Source organism: Mixophyes fleayi, chromosome 3 (genome assembly GCF_038048845.1).
Source record: "Mixophyes fleayi isolate aMixFle1 chromosome 3, aMixFle1.hap1, whole genome shotgun sequence".
In the NCBI taxonomy this organism is placed as follows: domain Eukaryota; kingdom Metazoa; phylum Chordata; class Amphibia; order Anura; family Limnodynastidae; genus Mixophyes; species Mixophyes fleayi.
This window is the reverse complement of record NC_134404.1, coordinates 7,300,691-7,321,578: the sequence shown is the minus strand read 5'-3', so window position 1 is coordinate 7,321,578 and position 20,888 is coordinate 7,300,691. Positions and strand designations below refer to the sequence as shown.

Below are 20,888 nucleotides of genomic sequence, written 5' to 3'. Positions count from 1 at the left end.
TGCTAGTCATAGACTTTTCCTGAGCATTCTCTCACCATCTGCTGTTCTTCCTGTTCCGTTGTCACCATGCTACCAGAGTACCTATTACCACCTATATTACTCTGGTAAGCCACCATCTGGTGATTTCCTGGGTAAATACTCCTAGTGTCCGTGACAGTAAGATCAGGCCATGACAGACCCAGATGCGGAACCTACAGCTAAAGAGATGCTGCAGCATCTGGTTTCCCAAATGGAACAACAGGATGCTCGCCAATAACTGTTTCTGCAATGTTACCAGGCGTTAGCCTCCCAAGGAACGTCTGTGCAAAATATCACAGCTACTATTGATGCTCCTGTACTTTCCTCCATTTCCCCAGTGCCATCCCAGGTGTCTACGGCTTCCACGTTTCACCTGCCTACTCCGTCAAAATATGATGGAGACCCCAAAACATGCAGGGGGTTTCTGAATCAATGCTCAGTTCATTTTGAGCTTCAACCTCAAAATTTCTCTACTCATCGTTCCAGAGTGGCCTATCTCATTTCCTTGTTTTCAGGACAAGCACTCGCAAGGGCATCCCCTCTGTGGGAAAGAAATGACCCATTATTACAGGATAGTGCCAAATTTATTTCCACGTTCCGAAGTGTATTTGATGAACCAGGTCGTGTTATTTCCGTTGCATCCAGCATCCTCCGTCTACGTCAGGGTTCTCGTACAGTATGCCAGTACGTCATTCAATTTAGGATATTAGCCTCTGAACTTCAGTGGAACACTGAAGCGTTAATTGCCGCCTTCTGGCAGGGGCTTTCTGATAAAATTAAAGATGCACTGACTACTCAAGAATTACCTACCTCTTTAGAAGATTTGATTTCTCTTTGCCACCGTGTAGATATGAGATTTCGTGAAAGAGAGTCTGAAAAAACAACTTCAGTTAAAGCACCTCTTCACTCAAGTCCTCAACCTCGCCTAGCTTCTTCTCCGGTGATACCCATGGAGATAGGTCGCTCCAAATTAACCTCTGAGGAGAGGGACCGAAGAGTAAAAAATAGACTTTGTATCTATTGTGCTGATTCCACGCATATGCTCAATTCATGCCCTAAAAAATCGGGAAATGCCAGGCCCTAACCAGTTCTGGAGAGGTGAAGTTAGGGTCCCTGGAGTCCTCTCCTTGTTCTACGAAATTAAAAGTCTGTGCTTTTGATGTTACAGTTTCCTTTGCTACCAAATCCTTTAAGTCCCAAGCACTTATTAACTCTGGAGCTGCGGGAAACTTTATTTCTAAATCCCTCGTGAATCAATGGTCCCTACCAGTGATTACTTTAAAGACACCTATTACTGTGACTGCTATTGATGGATCACGCATTGTCAATGGTTTCATCACCCAGAGTACGTCTCCAGTAACCCTTCAAATTGGTGTATTACACCAAGAAGAAATTTCATTTTTAATTCTTCCTGTTACTACAAGTCCGATTGTATTAGGCCTTCCATGGCTTCAACGTCATTCTCCCCAGATTGATTGGCACACTCCTCAAGTTACGTCTTGGGGAACTGAATGTCATCATCGTTGTCTCTCTCAAGTCGTTCCTCTTAAAATACAGCAATCCTCCATTTCACCTTCCTCACCGGGACTTCCTCCTCAGTATGCTTCATTTGCCGATGTATTTGATAAAACTCAGTCTGAACGTCTTCCTCCTCATCGTTCGTGGGACTGTCCGATTGATCTTCAACCTGGCAAGACTCCTCCCAGGGGTCGTGTGTATCCACTTTCTTTACCTGAAACTCAAGCTACATCTGAATACATTCAAGAGAATCTCCAGCGAGGATTTATTCGACCTTCTACCTCCCCCGCTGGAGCAGGGTTTTTCTTTGTAAAAAAGAAGGATGGATCATTACGCCCCTGCATTGATTTCCGTGGACTTAATGCCATAACTATCAAAAATCGGTATCCCATTCCACTTATTACTGAGTTATTTGATCGTATTAAGGGAGCTTGGATCTTTACCAAGTTGGATCTTCGTGGTGCCTACAATTTAATTAGAATCAGGTCTGGTGACAAATGGAAAACAGCTTTCAACACCAGAGATGGGCATTATGAATATTTAGTAATGCCTTTCGGCTTATGTAATGCCCCGCTGTTTTCCAGGGTTTCGTTAATGAGATCTTTCGGGACTTGTTATATGTTTGTGTCGTCGTCTATCTGGACGACATCTTGATCTTTTCGCAGGACCTGCCTTCTCATCATCAACATGTGGCAGAGGTCCTTTCCAGACTCCGGAAAAATTCATTATTCTGCAAGTTAGAAAAATGTTCATTCGAGTTGCCCCAGATTCCATTTCTGGGATATATTGTCTCCGGAGTTGGTCTACAGATGGATCCAGAAAAGGTGAATGCTGTGTTACATTGGCCTCAGCCAACTACTCTTCGTGCAATTCAGCGTTTTTTAGGTTTTGCCAATTACTATAGACGCTTCATTCAAGATTTCTCCTCGATTGCATCTCCTATTGTGGCCCTAACTCGTAAAGGGGCCAATACTAAGCAATGGTCCTCTGAGGCCCTTCAAGCTTTCCAGTTTCTTAAAGAGTCCTTTTCCTCTGCTCCTATTCTTCGACAGCCTGATGTGACGCTTCCTTTCTTCCTAGAGGTAGATGCCTCTAATGTTGGTTTAGGAGCCATTCTCTCCCAAAGATCGGAGCAACAAAATTCCATCCTTGTGCCTTTTACTCTCGGGGTCTTCTGCCTGCGGAGAAGAATTACACCATCGGGGACAAGGAGTTGCTGGCTATTAAAGTAGCATTAGAGGAGTGGAGATACTTGTTGGAGGGAGCTCGTCATCCTGTGACAATTTTTACTGATCATAAGAATTTGTCATATTTACTGTCTGCTCAATGTTTGAATCCTCGTCAAGCAAGATGGTCTCTTTTCTTTTCTCGTTTTGAATTAATCATAACCTTCAAACCAGCTGCAAAGAATAAAAAAGCAGATGCTCTATCTCGAGCTTTTGTGACGTCCTCAGACGTTGAAGATGGTCCCAACCATTCTATATTAGACCCCAAATGTGTTTCTCTGACTGCTTCTTCTACTAAAGTGCTACCATTTGGGAAAACCCTCGTGCCTCCTACTCTTAGGAAGAAAATCCTTTCATGGTTTCACTCTTCTTGTTTTTCTGGACACTCTGGTGAACGCAAGACCTTTGAAATTCTTTCTCAAAGTTATTGGTGGCCTTCTATGAGAAGAGATGTCAAAGATTTTGTAGCTGCATGTGAATTATGTTCCCAGTTCAAGACTCCCCGCAGAACTCCTGCGGGCTTGCTTCAACCACTACCCATTCCATCCAAGCCGTGGACCCATATTAGTATGGACTTTGTTACTGATCTTCCTCCTAGTAAAAACTGCAATACTATTTGGGTAGTGGTGGATAGATTTTCGAAGATGGCACATTTCGTTCCCTTGACTGGTTTGCCTTCTTCTTCTACTCTGGCTGAGTATTTCATCAAAGAAATCTTCCGTATTCATGGATGTCCGTCAGAGATTGTGTCAGATAGAGGAGTACAATTCGTTTCCAGATTCTGGTGGGCCCTCTGTAAGACCTTGGGCATACGATTATCACTCTCATCTTCCTACCATCCTCAATCAAACGGACAAACTGAAAGGGTCAATCAAGATCTTGAAACTTTTATAAGGATGTTCTCTTCAGCCAACCAAGACAACTGGGTAGAATTGCTTCCATGGGCTGAATTCGCTCATAACAACATGTACCATGAGTCATCTTCTAAAACTCCATTCTTTGTGGTTTACGGTCACCATCCGTCTTTTCCGGAATTTTCTGCCCTCCCACCCAAGTTCCTGCTGTAGAGACTATTTGCCAAACCTTCAAAAATATTTGGTCGCAGGTCAAAACCTGTTTAAAGAAGACATCTGCCAGATATAAGTCTTTTGCAGATAAAAAGAGACGGGCTATTCCACCACTGAAAATCGGAGATCGTGTTTGGTTATCAACCAAAAATATTCGTTTGAAGGTTCCATCTATGAAGTTCGCTCCTCGTTTTATTGGTCCATATAGGATCATTCAGGTGATAAATCCAGTTTGTTTCAAACTTCTACTTCCTAAGAACCTTCGTATTTCCAATGCCTTCCATGTGTCTTTGCTTAAACCTCTTGTCATCAACCGTTACTCGGTCCCTCCTTTAGCACCTCGGCCAGTTCAGATTCATCAAGAGGAGGACTTTGAGATTACTCATATATTGGATGCAAAATTTTCGCAAGGAGTTCTTCGTCTCCTCGTTCATTGGAAGGGCTTTGGTCCTGAGGAGCGTTCATGGATCAAAGCTGAAGATCTCAACGCTCCAACTCTTCTTAAGAAGTTCTATTCCAATTTTCCGGACAAACCCGGTTCCAGGTGTTCTGTGCCCACCTTTAAAAGGGGGGGTTTTGTCACTCACCGGACGGTGAGTGCTACTTCTCGTGTGTCTAGGAACCATGGCCGTCCGCCATCCTGAGGGTCTGCGCATGTGCAGCCCTTTCAAGCCTTCAGTACCTGTTCCTTTTCATTTATTGGCTGATCAGGCAACACTCCCTATTTAAAGCACCTGAGGTCAATACCTCGTTGCCTGATCTTGGAGTCTCATTCCTATGAGCCTCTGAAGGTGTTCCTGTGTTTCCTCGTGTATTCAGCTTCTGCTGATTCCTGTTATTCGTTTGTGGTTTCCAGACCACTTCAACTCTCCTGTGTTCCTCGTGTCTGCAGCAGCTGATTCCTATCCGCTGCCTCCGTTGTGTCTACAGAGTTTCCAGACTTAATTCAACTCTCCTGTGTTCATCGCGTCTACAGCAGCTGATTCCTATCTGCTGCCTCCGTTGTCTCTACAGAGTTTCCAGGCTCACTTCAACTCTCCTGTGTTCATCGTGTCTGCACCAGCTGATTCCTATCCGCTGCCTCCGTTGTTTCTACAGAGTTCCTGCTCACCTCAACTCCCCGGTATTCATCGTGTCTGTAGCCAGATGATTCCTATCCGCTGCCTCCATTGCCTCTACAGAGTTCCAGCTCATCTCAACTCTCCTGTGTTCATCGGGTCAGCGCTCCGCTGACCGCCTCAACTCTCCCGTGTTCTTCATGTTCCAGTTCCTTTTACTACTGCTTCCAGAGTATTGCCTCATTCACGCTGGTTTACTTGCCGTGCGCTGCACCAACTTGATTACCGCTCCCACCTTCCAGTGGTCTCTCCTCCTACCGGCCTACAGCCGTTCAGGTATCCCTGCACATCTCTCTGACAGCCTGCTCTCCTGAATCGCGGTATGCATACTTCTCATTGACTTTGCTTGTGATTGCATATCTAGCTGGACTGTGTTGTGTTCTCCTCCGGAGTCCTTTATCCACTGAGACTATCGCTACCATTGACTTTGTTTCCTATTTGCCTGGATTGTTATTGTGACTTTGTATACCTTAGCAGTGCTGCTCTGTTATCATTTGTATTATGATATCATCGTGGGATCAAGTCCTGTGTGCCCGTGTATACTCTGCATAGCATTCATCTCCTCGTGCTCTCCTCACATATATATTTCAGTGGTACAACTTGCTAGATGCAGACCATTGATTCCTGTTCCCTGTGACACCAGTTTCCAGTATCCTCTCACATAGCAGTGGTACAACTTGCTATCCGCAGACCACTGACTTCCCTGTTATCTACCTCCACCTGGATTCCATTCCTTCACCTAGACAGCGTTACAACTTGCTATACGCAGACCGCTGACTCTCACTGCCTCCTCGTTACCTCTGGACATTCCTCCTCACTATAGCAGTGGTACAACTTGCTATACGCAGACCACTGACTACCCTCACGTTTCCTTGTCCATCTGGTTCCTCGTGTACAGTTATATACTCATTACCAGTGCTGCTAGTCATAGACTTTTCCTGAGCATTCTCTCACCATCTGCTGTTCTTCCTGTTCCGTTGTCACCCTGCTACCAGAGTACCTATTACCACCTATATTACTCTGGTAAGCCACCATCTGGTGATTTCCTGGGTAAAGACTCCTAGTGTCCGTGACACTTCAACATGCACTTTGGATGCTACACACCAGGTTGCAAAAGTCTTCCAGACCATTGAATATCTTTTAGAGCTGGATGACTTCCTAGCACACTACAGTCTATCAGACAGTACTCCGCTGACCTACAACTGTGAAAATATCCATGACTTCCATTACATCTGCTAGGATATCTGATGAAAAATCGATCGCTGATGAGGAACTATCATCTTCTGAAAGACAACCTACTTTATTTCCCTTATTCCTAGGAGAGGGAAATTAAGAAGGCATAATGATGTTCAGGTTGAGGTGAGAAGAATATAGTATCTTAAAAAAGAATGAAATAGTCAGCAAGCTAGTGAACCAATTCATTGTGGAAATCTGTAAAGTATGGTTCCAAAGCCCTCAAGACCTGTATTTCACTAATTCTTCTTGAAGATGTTATGATCAGTGGGAATGGCAATACACCAGTTAAGAGACTTAAGAGGGATTTACTGGAAAGGTTCAAATAAAGGCATGACAGAGCTCTAAGAAAGAATGTTAAAGCTCAAGCAAGATTCTACAATGATTTGGGAGTATTCAACCGCTAGAATTACTGAATAATGTGACAACTAAAGGATACAATGCCCAAGTGTGCTTAAAGAATGGTAAATTGCATGTTCAATGTTCAGGGTTCAGGTAATTTTCAAGACCTATCGAAAGGAACTCTTCCATATTATTAGCCAACAAGCTTCAACATGCACTTTGGATGCTACACACCAGGTTGCAAAAGTCTTCCAGACCATTGAATATCTTTTAGAGCTGGATGACTTCCTAGCACACTACAGTCTATCGGACAGTACTCCGCTGACCTGCAACTGTGAAAATATACATGACTTCCATTACATCTGCTAGGATATCTGATGAAAAATCAATCGCTGATGAGGAAGGCTCACAAACATCCAAAGTTTGAATTGTTTCTCTACTGCCATCCTGATGACCTGCGGAAACCACAGTTTCTCTACTCACCATCAGAGTATAATGGTGCTCATCGTTCCATCCTCTTAGATCTACCTATGAAGACTGGAATAACATGTAAAGATGCAATCAGTCGAGCACCCGATTCTCAAAAGAAAAGGGGATGTAGCTCAGTGGTAGAGCGCATGCTTTGCATGTATGAGGCCCCGGGTTCAATCCCCGGCATCTCCAGCTTTTATGGTTACTTTCGCAACTGAAAGTTGTCTCTTCGAAAGAGCCAAGGAAATCAAGCAAACCAACAGATGAATGGGTAAAAAAATTGTTTGATAAGGAATTTAAAACAATGGCTCAATGTTACACTGTAAAGGAAAGGCTGACAATTGGTCATCTAATAAAAAGAAACATTAACATGTCTGAACGCCACCCTTTACCTTTTTTGAAAAACTTTCATGCAGATGCTTTATGTTGTCACTTGTGAGATTTAGGTACACAGTTGCATATTAACACTGGCAGAGATAGTAACATCGCTTCAATGTCCATGAAAGCACTCTTCTGTAATGGGAAAAGTTATAATACATTCCATAAGAGAGGCTGTATCTCAGTGTTTGAGCACATTTAGGAGGCCCCGAATTACAAGCCTGATGTCCTGCTTTTGGAGCAGAGGTGAAGACATGCTGTTCATAGAATGACCTATATCCTTGGACTTTCTATAAAATGGTTAACTATCATCTTCTGAAAGACAACCTACTTTATTTCCCTTATTCCTAGGAGAGGGAAATTAAGAAGGCATAATGATGTTCAGGTTGAGGTGAGAAGAATATAGTATCTTAAAAAAGAATGAAATAGTCAGCAAGCTAGTGAACCAATTCATTGTGGAAATCTGTAAAGTATGGTTCCAAAGCCCTTAAGACCTGTATTTCACTAATTCTTCTTGAGGATGTTATGATCAGTGGGAATGGCAATACACCAGTTAAGAGCCTTAAGAGGGATTTACTGGAAAGGTTCAAATAAAGGCATGACAGAGCTCTAAGAAAGAATGTTAAAGCTCAAGCGAGATTCTACAATGATTTGGGAGTATTCAACCGCTAGAATTACTGAATAATGTGACAATTAAAGGATACAATGCCCAAGTGTGCTTAAAGAATGGTAAATTGCATGTTCAATGTTCAGGGTTCAGGTAATTTTCAAGACCCATCGAAAGGAACTCTTCCATATTATTAGCCAACAAGCTTCAACATGCACTTTGGATGCTACATACCAGGTTGCAAAAGTCTTCCAGACCATTGAATATCTTTTAGCGCTGGATGACTTCCTAGCACACTACAGTCTATCGGACAGTACTCCGCTGACCTACAACTGTGAAAATATCCATGACTTCCATTACATCTGCTAGGATATCTGATGAAAAATCAATCGCTGATGAGGAAGGCTCACAAACATCCAAAGTTTGAATTGTTTCTCTACTGCCATCCTGATGACCTGTGGAAACCACAGTTTCGCTACTCACCATCAGAGTATAATGGTGCTCATCGTTCCATCCTCTTAGATCTACCTATGAAGACTGGAATAACATGTAAAGATGCAATCAGTCGAGCACCCTATTCTCAAAAGAAAAGGGGATGTAGCTCAGTGGTAGAGCGCATGCTTTGCATGTATGAGGCCCCGGGTTCAATCCCTGGCATCTCCAGCTTTTATGGTTACTTTCGCAACTGAAAGTTGTCTCTTCGAAAGAGCCAAGGAAATCAAGCAAACCAACAGATGAATGGGTAAAAAAATTGTTTGATAAGGAATTTAAAACAATGGCTCAATGTTACACTGTAAAGGAAAGGCTGACAATTGGTCATCTAATAAAAAGAAACATTAACATGTCTGAACGCCACCCTTTACCTTTTTTGAAAAACTTTCATGCAGATGCTTTATGTTGTCACTTGTGAGATTTAGGTACACAGTTGCATATTAACACTGGCAGAGATAGTAACATCGCTTCAATGTCCATGAAAGCACTCTTCTGTAATGGGAAAAGTTATAATACATTCCATAAGAGAGGCTGTATCTCAGTGTTTGAGCACATTTAGGAGGCCCCGAATTACAAGCCTGATGACCTGCTTTTGGAACAGAGGTGAAGACATGCTGTTCATAGAATTACCTATATCCTTGGACTTTCTATAAAATGGTTAACTATCATCTTCTGAAAGACAACCTACCTTATTTCCCTTATTCCTAGGAGAGGGAAATTAAGAAGGCATAATGATGTTCAGGTTGAGGTGAGAAGAATATAGTATCTTAAAAAAGAATGAAATAGTCAGCAAGCTAGTGAACCAATTCATTGTGGAAATCTGTAAATTATGGTTCCAAAGCCCTTAAGACCTGTATTTCACTAATTCTTCTTGAGGATGTTATGATCAGTGGGAATGGCAATACACCAGTTAAGAGACTTAAGAGGGATTTACTGGAAAGGTTCAAATAAAGGCATGACAGAGCTCTAAGAAAGAATGTTAAAGCTCAAGCGAGATTCTACAATGATTTGGGAGTATTCAACCGCTAGAATTACTGAATAATGTGACAACTAAAGGATACAATGCCCAAGTGTGCTTAAAGAATGGTAAATTGCATGTTCAATGTTCAGGGTTCAGGTAATTTTCAAGACCCATCGAAAGGAACTCTTCCATATTATTAGCGAACAAGCTTCAACATGCACTTTGGATGCTACACACCAGGTTGCAAAAGTCTTCCAGACCATTGAATATCTTTTAGAGCTGGATGACTTCCTAGCACACTACAGTCTATCGGACAGTACTCCGCTGACCTACAACTGTGAAAATATCCATGACTTCCATTACATCTGCTAGGATATCTGATGAAAAATCAATCGCTGATGAGGAAGGCTCACAAACATCCAAAGTTTGAATTGTTTCTCTACTGCCATCCTGATGACCTGCGGAAACCACAGTTTCTCTACTCACCATCAGAGTATAATGGTGCTCATCGTTCCATCCTCTTAGATCTACCTATGAAGACTGGAATAACATGTAAAGATGCAATCAGTCGAGCACCCGATTCTCGAAAGAAAAGGGGGTGTAGCTCATAGGTAGAGCGCATGCTTTGCATGTATGAGGCCCAGGGTTCAATCCCCAGCATCTCCAGCTTTTATGGTTACTTTCGCAACTGAAAGTTGTCTCTTCGAAAGAGCCAAGGAAATCAAGCAAAATGGGTAAAAAAATTGTTTGATAAGGAATTTAAAACAATGGCTCAATGTTACACTGTAAAGGAAAGGCTGACAATTGGTCATCTAATAAAAAGAAACATTAACATGTCTGAACGCCACCCTTTACCTTTTTTTAAAAACTTTCATGCAGATGCTTTATGTTGTCACTTGTGAGATTTAGGTACACAGTTGCATATTAACACTGGCAGAGATAGTAACATCGCTTCAATGTCCATGAAAGCACTCTTCTGTAATGGGAAAAGTTATAATACATTCCATAAGAGAGGCTGTATCTCAGTGTTTGAGCACATTTAGGAGGCCCCGAATTACAAGCCTGATGACCTGCTTTTGGAGCAGAGGTGAAGACATGCTGTTCATAGAATGACCTATATCCTTGGACTTTCTATAAAATGGTTAACTATCATCTTCTGAAAGACAACCTACTTTATTTCCCTTATTCCTAGGAGAGGGAAATTAAAAAGGCATAATGATGTTCAGGTTGAGGTGAGAAGAATATAGTATCTTAAAAAAGAATGAAATAGTCAGCAAGCTAGTGAACCAATTCATTGTGGAAATCTGTAAAGTATGGTTCCAAAGCCCTTAAGACCTGTATTTCACTAATTCTTCTTGAGGATGTTATGATCAGTGGGAATGGCAATACACCAGTTAAGAGACTTAAGAGGGATTTACTGGAAAGGTTCAAATAAAGGCATGACAGAGCTCTAAGAAAGAATGTTAAAGCTCAAGCGAGATTCTACAATGATTTGGGAGTATTCAACCGCTAGAATTACTGAATAATGTGACAACTAAAGGATACAATGCCCAAGTGTGCTTCAAGAATGGTAAATTGCATGTTCAATGTTCAGGGTTCAGGTAATTTTCAAGACCCATCGAAAGGAACTCTTCCATATTATTAGCGAACAAGCTTCAACATGCACTTTGGATGCTACACACCAGGTTGCAAAAGTCTTCCAGACCATTGAATATCTTTTAGAGCTGGATGACTTCCTAGCACACTACAGTCTATCGGACAGTACTCTGCTGACCTACAACTGTGAAAATATCCATGACTTCCATTACATCTGCTAGGATATCTGATGAAAAATCAATCGCTGATGAGGAAGGCTCACAAACATCCAAAGTTTGAATTGTTTCTCTACTGCCATCCTGATGACCTGCGGAAACCACAGTTTCTCTACTCACCATCAGAGTATAATGGTGCTCATCGTTCCATCCTATTAGATCTACCTATGAAGACTGGAATAACATGTAAAGATGCAATCAGTCGAGCACCCGATTCTCGAAAGAAAAGGGGATGTAGCTCAGTGGTAGAGCGCATGCTTTGCATGTATGAGGCCCCGGGTTCAATCCCCGGCATCTCCAGCTTTTATGGTTACTTTCGCAACTGAAAGTTGTCTCTTCGAAAGAGCCAAGGAAATCAAGCAAACCAACAGATGAATGGGTAAAAAAATTGTTTGATAAGGAATTTAAAACAATGGCTCAATGTTACACTGTAAAGGAAAGGCTGACAATTGGTCATCTAATAAAAAGAAACATTAACATGTCTGAATGCCACCCTTTACCTTTTTTGAAAAACTTTCATGCAGATGCTTTATGTTGTCACTTGTGAGATTTAGGTACACAGTTGCATATTAACACTGGCAGAGATAGTAACATCGCTTCAATGTCCATGAAAGCACTCTTCTGTAATGGGAAAAGTTATAATACATTCCATAAGAGAGGCTGTATCTCAGTGTTTGAGCACATTTAGGAGGCCCCGAATTACAAGCCTGATGACCTGCTTTTGGAACAGAGGTGAAGACATGCTGTTCATAGAATTACCTATATCCTTGGACTTTCTATAAAATGGTTAACTATCATCTTCTGAAAGACAACCTACTTTATTTCCCTTATTCCTAGGAGAGGGAAATTAAGAAGGCATAATGATGTTCAGGTTGAGGTGAGAAGAATATAGTATCTTAAAAAAGAATGAAATAGTCAGCAAGCTAGTGAACCAATTCATTGTGGAAATCTGTAAAGTAATGTTCCAAAGCCCTCAAGACCTGTATTTCACTAATTCTTCTTGAAGATGTTATGATCAGTGGGAATGGCAATACACCAGTTAAGAGACTTAAGAGGGATTTACTGGAAAGGTTCAAATAAAGGCATGACAGAGCTCTAAGAAAGAATGTTAAAGCTCAAGCAATATTCTACAATGATTTGGGAGTATTCAACCGCTAGAATTACTGAATAATGTGACAACTAAAGGATACAATGCCCAAGTGTGCTTAAAGAATGGTAAATTGCATGTTCAATGTTCAGGGTTCAGGTAATTTTCAAGACCTATCGAAAGGAACTCTTCCATATTATTAGCCAACAAGCATCAACATGCACTTTGGATGCTACACACCAGGTTGCAAAAGTCTTCCAGACCATTGAATATCTTTTAGAGCTGGATGACTTCCTAGCACACTACAGTCTATCGGACAGTACTCCGCTGACCTGCAACTGTGAAAATATCCATGACTTCCATTACATCTGCTAGGATATCTGATGAAAAATCAATCGCTGATGAGGAAGGCTCACAAACATCCAAAGTTTGAATTGTTTCTCTACTGCCATCCTGATGACCTGCGGAAACCACAGTTTCTCTACTCACCATCAGAGTATAATGGTGCTCATCATTCCATCCTCTTAGATCTACCTATGAAGACTGGAATAACATGTAAAGATGCAATCAGTCGAGCACCCGATTCTCGAAAGAAAAGGGGATGTAGCTCAGTGGTAGAGCGCATGCTTTGCATGTATGAGGCCCCGGGTTCAATCCCCGGCATCTCCAGCTTTTATGGTTACTTTCGCAACTGAAAGTTGTCTCTTCGAAAGAGCCAAGGAAATCAAGCAAACCAACAGATGAATGGGTAAAAAAATTGTTTGATAAGGAATTTAAAACAATGGCTCAATGTTACACTGTAAAGGAAAGGCTGACAATTGGTCATCTAATAAAAAGAAACATTAACATGTCTGAAAGCCACCCTTTACCTTTTTTGAAAAACTTTCATGCAGATGCTTTATGTTGTCACTTGTGAGATTTAGGTACACAGTTGCATATTAACACTGGCAGAGATAGTAACATCGCTTCAATGTCCATGAAAGCACTCTTCTGTAATGGGAAAAGTTATAATACATTCCATAAGAGAGGCTGTATCTCAGTGTTTGAGCACATTTAGGAGGCCCCGAATTACAAGCCTGATGACCTGCTTTTGGAGCAGAGGTGAAGACATGCTGTTCATAGAATGACCTATATCCTTGGACTTTCTATAAAATGGTTAACTATCATCTTCTGAAAGACAACCTACTTTATTTCCCTTATTCCTAGGAGAGGGAAATTAAGAAGGCATAATGATGTTCAGGTTGAGGTGAGAAGAATATAGTATCTTAAAAAAGAATGAAATAGTCAGCAAGCTAGTGAACCAATTCATTGTGGAAATCTGTAAAGTAATGTTCCAAAGCCCTCAAGACCTGTATTTCACTAATTCTTCTTGAAGATGTTATGATCAGTGGGAATGGCAATACACCAGTTAAGAGACTTAAGAGGGATTTACTGGAAAGGTTCAAATAAAGGCATGACAGAGCTCTAAGAAAGAATGTTAAAGCTCAAGCGAGATTCTACAATGATTTGGGAGTATTCAACCGCTAGAATTACTGAATAATGTGACAACTAAAGGATACAATGCCCAAGTGTGCTTAAAGAATGGTAAATTGCATGTTCAATGTTCAGGGTTCAGGTAATTTTCAAGACCCATCGAAAGGAACTCTTCCATATTATTAGCGAACAAGCTTCAACATGCACTTTGGATGCTACACACCAGGTTGCAAAAGTCTTCCAGACCATTGAATATCTTTTAGAGCTGGATGACTTCCTAGCACACTACAGTCTATCGGACAGTACTCCGCTGACCTACAACTGTGAAAATATCCATGACTTCCATTACATCTGCTAGGATATCTGATGAAAAATCAATCGCTGATGAGGAAGGCTCACAAACATCCAAAGTTTGAATTGTTTCTCTACTGCCATCCTGATGACCTGCGGAAACCACAGTTTCTCTACTCACCATCAGAGTATAATGGTGCTCATCGTTCCATCCTATTAGATCTACCTATGAAGACTGGAATAACATGTAAAGATGCAATCAGTCGAGCACCCGATTCTCAAAAGAAAAGGGGATGTAGCTCAGTGGTAGAGCGCATGCTTTGCATGTATGAGGCCCCGGGTTCAATCCCCGGCATCTCCAGCTTTTATGGTTACTTTCGCCAAGGAAATCAAGCAAACCAACAGATGAATGGGTAAAAAAATTGTTTGATAAGGAATTTAAAACAATGGCTCAATGTTACACTGTAAAGGAAAGGCTGACAATTGGTCATCTAATAAAAAGAAACATTAACATGTCTGAAAGCCACCCTTTACCTTTTTTGAAAAACTTTCATGCAGATGCTTTATGTTGTCACTTGTGAGATTTAGGTACACAGTTGCATATTAACACTGGCAGAGATAGTAACATCGCTTCAATGTCCATGAAAGCACTCTTCTGTAATGGGAAAAGTTATAATACATTCCATAAGAGAGGCTGTATCTCAGTGTTTGAGCACATTTAGGAGGCCCCGAATTACAAGCCTGATGACCTGCTTTTGGAACAGAGGTGAAGACATGCTGTTCATAGAATTACCTATATCCTTGGACTTTCTATAAAATGGTTAACTATCATCTTCTGAAAGACAACCTACTTTATTTCCCTTATTCCTAGGAGAGGGAAATTAAAAAGGCATAATGATGTTCAGGTTGAGGTGAGAAGAATATAGTATCTTAAAAAAGAATGAAATAGTCAGCAAGCTAGTGAACCAATTCATTGTGGAAATCTGTAAAGTATGGTTCCAAAGCCCTTAAGACCTGTATTTCACTAATTCTTCTTGAGGATGTTATGATCAGTGGGAATGGCAATACACCAGTTAAGAGACTTAAGAGGGATTTACTGGAAAGGTTCAAATAAAGGCATGACAGAGCTCTAAGAAAGAATGTTAAAGCTCAAGCGAGATTCTACAATGATTTGGGAGTATTCAACCGCTAGAATTACTGAATAATGTGACAACTAAAGGATACAATGCCCAAGTGTGCTTAAAGAATGGTAAATTGCATGTTCAATGTTCAGGGTTCAGGTAATTTTCAAGACCCATCGAAAGGAACTCTTCCATATTATTAGCGAACAAGCTTCAACATGCACTTTGGATGCTACACACCAGGTTGCAAAAGTCTTCCAGACCATTGAATATCTTTTAGAGCTGGATGACTTCCTAGCACACTACAGTCTATCGGACAGTACTCCGCTGACCTACAACTGTGAAAATATCCATGACTTCCATTACATCTGCTAGGATATCTGATGAAAAATCAATCGCTGATGAGGAAGGCTCACAAACATCCAAAGTTTGAATTGTTTCTCTACTGCCATCCTGATGACCTGCGGAAACCACAGTTTCTCTACTCACCATCAGAGTATAATGGTGCTCATCGTTCCATCCTATTAGATCTACCTATGAAGACTGGAATAACATGTAAAGATGCAATCAGTCGAGCACCCGATTCTCGAAAGAAAAGGGGATGTAGCTCAGTGGTAGAGCGCATGCTTTGCATGTATGAGGCCCCGGGTTCAATCCCCGGCATCTCCAGCTTTTATGGTTATTTTCGCAACTGAAAGTTGTCTCTTCGAAAGAGCCAAGGAAATCAAGCAAACCAACAGATGAATGGGTAAAAAAATTGTTTGATAAGGAATTTAAAACAATGGCTCAATGTTACACTGTAAAGGAAAGGCTGACAATTGGTCATCTAATAAAAAGAAACATTAACATGTCTGAATGCCACCCTTTACCTTTTTTGAAAAACTTTCATGCAGATGCTTTATGTTGTCACTTGTGAGATTTAGGTACACAGTTGCATATTAACACTGGCAGAGATAGTAACATCGCTTCAATGTCCATGAAAGCACTCTTCTGTAATGGGAAAAGTTATAATACATTCCATAAGAGAGGCTGTATCTCAGTGTTTGAGCACATTTAGGAGGCCCCGAATTACAAGCCTGATGACCTGCTTTTGGAACAGAGGTGAAGACATGCTGTTCATAGAATTACCTATATCCTTGGACTTTCTATAAAATGGTTAACTATCATCTTCTGAAAGACAACCTACTTTATTTCCCTTATTCCTAGGAGAGGGAAATTAAGAAGGCATAATGATGTTCAGGTTGAGGTGAGAAGAATATAGTATCTTAAAAAAGAATGAAATAGTCAGCAAGCTAGTGAACCAATTCATTGTGGAAATCTGTAAAGTAATGTTCCAAAGCCCTCAAGACCTGTATTTCACTAATTCTTCTTGAAGATGTTATGATCAGTGGGAATGGCAATACACCAGTTAAGAGACTTAAGAGGGATTTACTGGAAAGGTTCAAATAAAGGCATGACAGAGCTCTAAGAAAGAATGTTAAAGCTCAAGCGAGATTCTACAATGATTTGGGAGTATTCAACCGCTAGAATTACTGAATAATGTGACAACTAAAGGATACAATGCCCAAGTGTGCTTAAAGAATGGTAAATTGCATGTTCAATGTTCAGGGTTCAGGTAATTTTCAAGACCTATCGAAAGGAACTCTTCCATATTATTAGCCAACAAGCATCAACATGCACTTTGGATGCTACACACCAGGTTGCAAAAGTCTTCCAGACCATTGAATATCTTTTAGAGCTGGATGACTTCCTAGCACACTACAGTCTATCGGACAGTACTCCGCTGACCTGCAACTGTGAAAATATCCATGACTTCCATTACATCTGCTAGGATTCTGATGAAAAATCAATCGCTGATGAGGAAGGCTCACAAACATCCAAAGTTTGAATTGTTTCTCTACTGCCATCCTGATGACCTGCGGAAACCACAGTTTCTCTACTCACCATCAGAGTATAATGGTGCTCATCATTCCATCCTCTTAGATCTACCTATGAAGACTGGAATAACATGTAAAGATGCAATCAGTCGAGCACCCGATTCTCGAAAGAAAAGGGGATGTAGCTCAGTGGTAGAGCGCATGCTTTGCATGTATGAGGCCCCGGGTTCAATCCCCGGCATTTCCAGCTTTTATGGTTACTTTCGCAACTGAAAGTTGTCTCTTCGAAAGAGCCAAGGAAATCAAGCAAACCAACAGATGAATGGGTAAAAAAATTGTTTGATAAGGAATTTAAAACAATGGCTCAATGTTACACTGTAAAGGAAAGGCTGACAATTGGTCATCTAATAAAAAGAAACATTAACATGTCTGAAAGCCACCCTTTACCTTTTTTGAAAAACTTTCATGCAGATGCTTTATGTTGTCACTTGTGAGATTTAGGTACACAGTTGCATATTAACACTGGCAGAGATAGTAACATCGCTTCAATGTCCATGAAAGCACTCTTCTGTAATGGGAAAAGTTATAATACATTCCATAAGAGAGGCTGTATCTCAGTGTTTGAGCACATTTAGGAGGCCCCGAATTACAAGCCTGATGACCTGCTTTTGGAGCAGAGGTGAAGACATGCTGTTCATAGAATGACCTATATCCTTGGACTTTCTATAAAATGGTTAACTATCATCTTCTGAAAGACAACCTACTTTATTTCCCTTATTCCTAGGAGAGGGAAATTAAGAAGGCATAATGATGTTCAGGTTGAGGTGAGAAGAATATAGTATCTTAAAAAAGAATGAAATAGTCAGCAAGCTAGTGAACCAATTCATTGTGGAAATCTGTAAAGTAATGTTCCAAAGCCCTCAAGACCTGTATTTCACTAATTCTTCTTGAAGATGTTATGATCAGTGGGAATGGCAATACACCAGTTAAGAGACTTAAGAGGGATTTACTGGAAAGGTTCAAATAAAGGCATGACAGAGCTCTAAGAAAGAATGTTAAAGCTCAAGCGAGATTCTACAATGATTTGGGAGTATTCAACCGCTAGAATTACTGAATAATGTGACAACTAAAGGATACAATGCCCAAGTGTGCTTAAAGAATGGTAAATTGCATGTTCAATGTTCAGGGTTCAGGTAATTTTCAAGACCCATCGAAAGGAACTCTTCCATATTATTAGCGAACAAGCTTCAACATGCACTTTGGATGCTACACACCAGGTTGCAAAAGTCTTCCAGACCATTGAATATCTTTTAGAGCTGGATGACTTCCTAGCACACTACAGTCTATCGGACAGTACTCCGCTGACCTACAACTGTGAAAATATCCATGACTTCCATTACATCTGCTAGGATATCTGATGAAAAATCAATCGCTGATGAGGAAGGCTCACAAACATCCAAAGTTTGAATTGTTTCTCTACTGCCATCCTGATGACCTGCGGAAACCACAGTTTCTCTACTCACCATCAGAGTATAATGGTGCTCATCGTTCCATCCTATTAGATCTACCTATGAAGACTGGAATAACATGTAAAGATGCAATCAGTCGAGCACCCGATTCTCAAAAGAAAAGGGGATGTAGCTCAGTGGTAGAGTGCATGCTTTGCATGTATGAGGCCCCGGGTTCAATCCCCGGCATCTCCAGCTTTTATGGTTACTTTCGCAACTGAAAGTTGTCTCTTCGAAAGAGCCAAGGAAATCAAGCAAACCAACAGATGAATGGGTAAAAAAATTGTTTGATAAGGAATTTAAAACAATGGCTCAATGTTACACTGTAAAGGAAAGGCTGACAATTGGTCATCTAATAAAAAGAAACATTAACATGTCTGAAAGCCACCCTTTACCTTTTTTGAAAAACTTTCATGCAGATGCTTTATGTTGTCACTTGTGAGATTTAGGTAGACAGTTGCATATTAACACTGGCAGAGATAGTAACATCGCTTCAATGTCCATGAAAGCACTCTTCTGTAATGGGAAAAGTTATAATACATTCCATAAGAGAGGCTGTATCTCAGTGTTTGAGCACATTTAGGAGGCCCCGAATTACAAGCCTGATGACCTGCTTTTGGAACAGAGGTGAAGACATGCTGTTCATAGAATTACCTATATCCTTGGACTTTCTATAAAATGGTTAACTATCATCTTCTGAAAGACAACCTACTTTATTTCCCTTATTCCTAGGAGAGGGAAATTAAGAAGGCATAATGATGTTCAGGTTGAGGTGAGAAGAATATAGTATCTTAAAAAAGAATGAAATAGTCAGCAAGCTAGTGAACCAATTCATTGTGGAAATCTGTAAAGTAATGTTCCAAAGCCCTCAAGACCTGTATTTCACTAATTCTTCTTGAAGATGTTATGATCAGTGGGAATGGCAATACACCAGTTAAGAGACTTAAGAGGGATTTACTGGAAAGGTTCAAATAAAGGCATGACAGAGCTCTAAGAAAGAATGTTAAAGCTCAAGCGAGATTCTACAATGATTTGGGAGTATTCAACCGCTAGAATTACTGAATAATGTGACAACTAAAGGATACAATGCCCAAGTGTGCTTAAAGAATGGTAAATTGCATGTTCAATGTTCAGGGTTCAGGTAATTTTCAAGACCCATCGAAAGGAACTCTTCCATATTATTAGCGAACAAGCTTCAACATGCACTTTGGATGCTACACACCAGGTTGCAAAAGTCTTCCAGACCATTGAATATCTTTTAGAGCTGGATGACTTCCTAGCACACTACAGTCTATCGGACAGTACTCCGCTGACCTACAACTGTGAAAATATCCATGACTTCCATTACATCTGCTAGGATATCTGATGAAAAATCAATCGCTGATGAGGAAGGCTCACAAACATCCAAAGTTTGAATTGTTTCTCTACTGCCATCCTGATGACCTGCGGAAACCACAGTTTCTCTACTCACCATCAGAGTATAATGGTGCTCATCGTTCCATCCTATTAGATCTACCTATGAAGACTGGAATAACATGTAAAGATGCAATCAGTCGAGCACCCAATTCTCGAAAGAAAAGGGGATGTAGCTCAGTGGTAGAGCGCATGCTTTGCATGTATGAGGCCCCGGGTTCAATCCCCGGCATCTCCAGCTTTTATGGTTACTTTCGCAACTGAAAGTTGTCTCTTCGAAAGAGCCAAGGAAATCAAGCAAACCAACAGATGAATGGGTAAAAAAATTGTTTGATAAGGAATTTAAAACAATGGCTCAATGTTACACTGTAAAGGAAAGGCTGACAATTGGTCATCTAATAAAAAGAAACATTAACATGTCTGAAAGCCACCCTTTACCTTTTTTGAAAAACTTTCATGCAGATGCTTTATGTTGTCACTTGTGAGATTTAGGTACACAGTTGCATATTAACACTGGCAGAGATAGTAACATCGCTTCAATGTCCATGAAAGCACTCTTCTGTAATGGGAAAAGTTATAATACATTCCATAAGAGAGGCTGTATCTCAGTGTTTGAGCACATTTAGGAGGCCCCGAATTACAAGCCTGATGACCTGCTTTTGGAACAGAGGTGAAGACATGCTGTTCATAGAATTACCTATATCCTTGGACTTTCTATAAAATGGTTAACTATCATCTTCTGAAAGACAACCTACTTTATTTCCCTTATTCCTAGGAGAGGGAAATTAAAAAGGCATAATGATGTTCAGGTTGAGGTGAGAAGAATATAGTATCTTAAAAAAGAATGAAATAGTCAGCAAGCTAGTGAACCAATTC

The 20,888-nt window shown here is 40.7% G+C and overlaps 9 non-coding genes across 9 annotated transcripts; all 9 read left to right on the top strand.

The window, feature by feature from the left end:
* Positions 1–7,113: 7,113 nt before the first annotated feature.
* On the top strand, positions 7,114–7,185 carry TRNAA-UGC (transfer RNA alanine (anticodon UGC)). Its single transcript has one exon. It is a non-coding gene; the product is annotated as a tRNA-Ala (tRNA).
* A 1,384-nt stretch (positions 7,186–8,569) lies between these two features.
* On the top strand, positions 8,570–8,641 carry TRNAA-UGC (transfer RNA alanine (anticodon UGC)). Its single transcript has one exon. It is a non-coding gene; the product is annotated as a tRNA-Ala (tRNA).
* Positions 8,642–11,470: 2,829 nt separating this feature from the next.
* On the top strand, positions 11,471–11,542 carry TRNAA-UGC (transfer RNA alanine (anticodon UGC)). The gene has a single exon. It is a non-coding gene; the product is annotated as a tRNA-Ala (tRNA).
* A 1,384-nt stretch (positions 11,543–12,926) lies between these two features.
* On the top strand, positions 12,927–12,998 carry TRNAA-UGC (transfer RNA alanine (anticodon UGC)). Its single transcript has one exon. It is a non-coding gene; the product is annotated as a tRNA-Ala (tRNA).
* Positions 12,999–14,382: 1,384 nt separating this feature from the next.
* TRNAA-UGC (transfer RNA alanine (anticodon UGC)) lies at positions 14,383–14,454 on the top strand. Its single transcript has one exon. It is a non-coding gene; the product is annotated as a tRNA-Ala (tRNA).
* A 1,357-nt stretch (positions 14,455–15,811) lies between these two features.
* Positions 15,812–15,883, top strand: TRNAA-UGC (transfer RNA alanine (anticodon UGC)). Its single transcript has one exon. It is a non-coding gene; the product is annotated as a tRNA-Ala (tRNA).
* Positions 15,884–17,266: 1,383 nt separating this feature from the next.
* On the top strand, positions 17,267–17,338 carry TRNAA-UGC (transfer RNA alanine (anticodon UGC)). Its single transcript has one exon. It is a non-coding gene; the product is annotated as a tRNA-Ala (tRNA).
* Positions 17,339–18,722: 1,384 nt separating this feature from the next.
* TRNAA-UGC (transfer RNA alanine (anticodon UGC)) lies at positions 18,723–18,794 on the top strand. The gene has a single exon. It is a non-coding gene; the product is annotated as a tRNA-Ala (tRNA).
* Positions 18,795–20,178: 1,384 nt separating this feature from the next.
* On the top strand, positions 20,179–20,250 carry TRNAA-UGC (transfer RNA alanine (anticodon UGC)). Its single transcript has one exon. It is a non-coding gene; the product is annotated as a tRNA-Ala (tRNA).
* The last annotated feature ends 638 nt before the right edge of the window (positions 20,251–20,888 follow it).